The sequence below is a fragment of the Rhinoraja longicauda genome, chromosome 3, assembly GCF_053455715.1.
Source record: "Rhinoraja longicauda isolate Sanriku21f chromosome 3, sRhiLon1.1, whole genome shotgun sequence".
Taxonomy (NCBI): domain Eukaryota; kingdom Metazoa; phylum Chordata; class Chondrichthyes; order Rajiformes; family Arhynchobatidae; genus Rhinoraja; species Rhinoraja longicauda.
In genome coordinates this window covers 63,431,830-63,436,808 of record NC_135955.1, presented here as the reverse complement: position 1 = coordinate 63,436,808, position 4,979 = coordinate 63,431,830, and the positions used below count along the sequence as shown (strand labels likewise).

The 4,979-nt window shown below is 39.5% G+C and overlaps 1 long non-coding RNA gene across 1 annotated transcript; it reads left to right on the top strand.

Annotated features, from left to right (window-relative positions):
- The first annotated feature begins 2,101 nt into the window (after positions 1–2,101).
- LOC144592424 (uncharacterized) lies at positions 2,102–3,282 on the top strand. The gene is made up of 3 exons (XR_013547123.1): positions 2,102–2,192; positions 2,352–2,465; positions 3,130–3,282. It is a non-coding gene; the product is annotated as an uncharacterized LOC144592424 (long non-coding RNA).
- Positions 3,283–4,979: the final 1,697 nt, after the last annotated feature.

Here is a 4,979-nt window from a genome sequence, read left to right as displayed (position 1 = left end):
GCTATATTTTAGGACATATTCAGTGACACACCTAAACGACAATAACAATCATCTTCTGTTGTACTTTCACCCACTTGCAAACATCTGTGGAATTTTTATGATAGTATTTTATGTACTTCAGCAGAGTGCAATCTCATCAGCTCTTTTCAAGGCAAGGAAGTCCATAGTTTTCTGACTTTTTCTAAGAACTAAGGTGCAATCTGATCAATGACCTACACAGCCACAGCATACCACCTTTAGACCTTTATCAATTCTTCCTTATCAACTTGGCAATAAAGCAAGAAGTCTAGCTTGCTTTGTTGATTGTTGCTACCTGCATAAATATTTAGTAATCAAATGACAAATTAGATGAATCTCTTCATAATATTCATGTGATCAAAATATTTTATCTTGACGTAGATAAGCCAGCAAAGATTTAGATTTCCTTGTTATTGTTTAACATACTTGTTTTTGAAAATACTTTTAACATGTGTTGTAATCATTGTTAACCTTGGCTACAATTCGTCTATTCATGTCATGGATCTTTATGCTTCTGCATCGAAGCGGTTAAGTAAAACTATTTCCTGAATTGTACTTTTGTTGCAAAAAGAAAAACATTTCAGAAAAAAATGTCTTTTGGGAAATATTTTTGCTTAGATTAGCTTTCCTTTGTTTTGAGTATTCTTTGGCCTAGAAATCTGCATTATTTTTTCCTACTTTAAAGTCTAGTTTAGTTTAGAGATACAGGCCCTTCAGCCCACCGAGTCTGCGCCGACCAGCGATCCCTGTACAATAGCACTATCCCACACACTAGGGACGATTTACCAAAGGTACTTAACTTACAAACATGTACATCTTTGGTGTGGGAGGAAAACAGAACACCCGGAGAAAACCCATGCAGACGGCACCCACAGTCAGGGTCAAACCCGGGTCTCTGGCGCTGTAAGGCAGCAACTCTACTACTGAGTCACCGTGCTGCCCATTAGTGGTCTGTTAGCGATCTGTTTCAAAAAGAATCATAATAATAATAATAATAATGCATTTTATTTATATAGCGCTTTTCATATACTCAAAGACGCTTTACAGAGATTTAGAGAACATAGGGAAATGAATAAATAGATAAATAAGTAAATAAATAAACGAACAGAGAAAGGAGACAGAGGGTGAGGTGACCTTCAGTGGTTGAAGGCAGTACTGAACAGGTGAGACTTCAGCGATGTTTTGAATGTGGTGAGTGTGGAGGAGTCTCTAACGGTTTGGGGTAGTGAGTTCCATAGGGTGGGAGCAGCGATGGAGAAAGCCCTGTCCCCCCAGGATCTGAGTTTGGTCCGGATGTGGGGGGATAGGAGATTGGCAGCAGCAGAGCGGAGGGTGCAGATGGGAGTGTGCCTGTGGAGGAGGTCGGTCAGGTAGGATGGGGCCAGGTTATGGAGGGCTTTGTAGGTTATGAGGAGGATTTTGTACTGGATTCTCTGGGGGATGGGGCTCAACAGCACAAAAACAGGTACTTCAGCCCACTACGTCCATGCTGACTATTTTTGCCCAACTACACCAGGTTAATTGTCCTCTGTAAATTGCCCCTAACCTGAAGTGAGTGGATGTGAAAGTGGGATACCATAGAACTGGTGTGAATGGGTGATCAATGGTCAGTGTGGACTTAGTGGGCCAAGGAGCCTGATTTCATGCTGTATCATTCAATCAATTCAATCAAAAGCCTTCAACTGTCTTGGCCGTTAATCCTTGGATTCCACTCCTAAACTTTTTTTCACCTCCCTCAGCTCTACTTTAAAAAATGTTAAGCTCTATCTCCCTGACCATACTTTTACTCACCCAATTTAATTTCCTTTTCTAGCTTGATTTTTTTTCCTCACAATTCTGCTTCTGTGCGGCATTTGGCTATGCTAAAGGCAATATGTAAATACAAGATGCGATTGTTGATGTTGGGGGGGGTGGGGGGGGGGGGCAGAGTGGAGAAAAAATTGCAGAGGAAATATATGGGATTTGTTTTGCTATTCAATCACTGGTTACTCCTGCTGCAACATGTTTGTACAGAGAAGATAAGTGGTTATAATTATACAAGCTTCCAGCTTGCACGCCACCCATGCTGTGCACACTTCCCCACTCAATGACCTTCATCAAAGAGCTGAGAGCTTTGCTGATTTCTCCACCCAGCTGAGTTCCATACTCTATTCAATGCAGCTAATTTCTATAAGGTGAACATAATTATGAGTCGAATTAACAAATATTGTATTGCATGTTTAATAGGCAGCTGTATGGTTCTATGATTTATGCATTCTTGAGAGTTGACCGAGTGCACTGCAAATATTAGCTGTAAAAATGATTAATTACAGTCATTCTTCAATCTTTCCCAGCTCCATTATTCGGAGTCTCCCTTTTGTGGCCTCTTTTGATCCCGGTGAGTTAATTCTCATCTTCTATACTTCTTCTGCTATGGCATTAACATCAGCTTACTGGATCAGTTTTGGGTAAGTACGTTGACACACTTGTGTAAATTTATTTAATGGATGCAACATTATAATTGACAATAATGGTTATCCATAAATGGACAGCCTCAATGTGTAGCAGGCTGCATGTGATCACTCTCCTCATTTTTCAGCCAGCACTTTTTTCAAGCCTGACATTTTTTGTTGAATATGCTTTAAGATTCTCTGTACATGACCTCTATTGATTTACTGCTTGATGTGCTCAGCACTTGCCACAGGAGCCGCAGAAACACCAAATTGTCTCAAATAGACACACAAGGATAAAATGAGTAAAAGAAAACTACAAGTGGATACAGAAGGATAAAATCCTGCTGACATGATATGCAATATTTAAGTCAGGGCACATAATTTGTGCTATTCACAAAGAGAACCATTTTGTTCCACCACACATTGTGTCTAACATGAGCAAAGGATCAGGAATGCTGTCATGCAAATCTAAATGTAAATGTACCCCTGTTGTTTTCTTTATATATATATTAAAAAAAGAAGGGCTGTGCATGATCTTAAAGTGTTCAAAGATGGATATTTTCCATCAAATGTTTCAAAAACAATTGTGAATTACAAATGTCTTTTTTTTTTGTGCGCGCATGACAAGAAACAGCCTGAAATGCTGATTGCAATAACAAAACAATTTGCATTTAAATAGATTGTCGGAGTCATCAGAAGGTGCTTCACAGGAGCACAACAAGAATTATAAGAGATCGCTCGGCTGACAGCTGGGAAGTGGGTTATTTGCATCCATTCCCTGGCAGCTGACAACTGATGCAACCTGAGATCCCAACTCTGCCAATAATCAAATACTGGACTTTCCGAATTCAGGAAACAATAAAATATTCATCATTTGGAAGAGAAATGGTTCACTTTTTACTCAACATTTTGCATTCGTTTACAAGGATTCCTAACTTTACTCAACCCTAACATCATTCTTCTAGCTGATCATTCTTTATAACTCTGGTAGTTATTATTTACTGTTATGCCAAGCGATCAATTGTGCTTTGTTGCATTTTCAATTACTATATTTGGTGGCATAAATAGCTTATATCCCTGGTGGGCTATGTTTTGTTTGCCGAGTCATTGAGTCATACTGCACAGAAACAGCCCCTTCAGCCCACAGTGTCCACACTGACTTTCAATTACCAATCTGTACTAATCCCTTTTATCAGCACTGGGCCCATAGCCTTCTATACTGTAACGATTCAAGTGCGTGTCTGGATGCTTCTTAGTAGTTGAGTGAGGACCTAGTTTAGTTTAATTTATTATATGTGTACTAAGGCACAGTGAAAAGCTTTTGTTGCGTGCTATCCAGTCAGCAGAAAGACAATACATGATTACAATCGAGCCATTCACATTGTACAGATACATGATAAGGGAACTGGATAAAGCCAGTAAAGTCCGATCAAAGATAGTCCGAGGGTCACCAATGAGGTTGATAGTAGTTCACCTTCTTCACCATCCACTCAGCCAGTGGATCCCAGATTCCATCCACTTTCTGGATTTAAAAAAAAGCAGATCCTATTAACAGGTCCTTAACCTCTTTCTCTTTACCCTAAACCTATGACTTCTAGGTTTTGACAGCTCTGATATAGGGAAATGTTTTCTACTGCCTACCTTGTCTATGCCCCTTATAATTCTGTGTACCTCAATCAAGCTTCTCCTCAATCTCTTCTGCTGCAAGGGAAATAAACCCAACCCATCCTGTCTCTCCTAAAAAACAAGAGGCTCCTTTCCAGGCAACATCCTGGTGAATCTCCTCTTTATCCTTTCCAATGCAAGGAAGCTAAAGGATGACTTTACAGAGATTTATAAAATTATATGAGGGGCATAGATGGTATATATTGTCAAAATCTTTTCCCACAGCAGGGGAATCAAGAACTAGATAGAATAGGTTGCCAGCTGTTATCAAGCAACTGAACCATTCTATCACCAACTAGAGAACGGTTCTGACCTACCATCCATCTCATTGAAGAGCTTTGGACTATCGTTAATCAGACTTTACTGGACTTTTTTTGCACTACATTTTATTCTCTTTATCCTATCTCTGTACACTGTGGTCGGCTTGATTGTAATCATGTATAATCTATCCGCTGATTGGATAGCGCGCAACAAAGAAAGCTTTAACACTGTACCTCAGTATATGTGACAATAAACTAAACTAAACTAATGTGAGACAAAAAACATTTAAAGGAGATGTGAGAGGATGGGTTTTTCGCACGGCAGTGAATATCTGGAACGAGCTGCCAGATAATGTATTGAATGCAATACTTAAAAGGTGATTAGACAGATAGAAAAAATATAGTGAGATGCAGCAAATGTGATTGGCACAGACAGGCATCATGGTTGGCATGGACGAGGTGGGATGAAAGGCCCAATAACTGTGCTGTTTGTTGCAATGATTCTATGATTCCTCAAGATTAGGTCCAGTAAAGCCTATTCTCTGGTAAACTATTGATATAGTGGGTCAAAAAACAATCATGAACACACTTTAGAAATTCCATA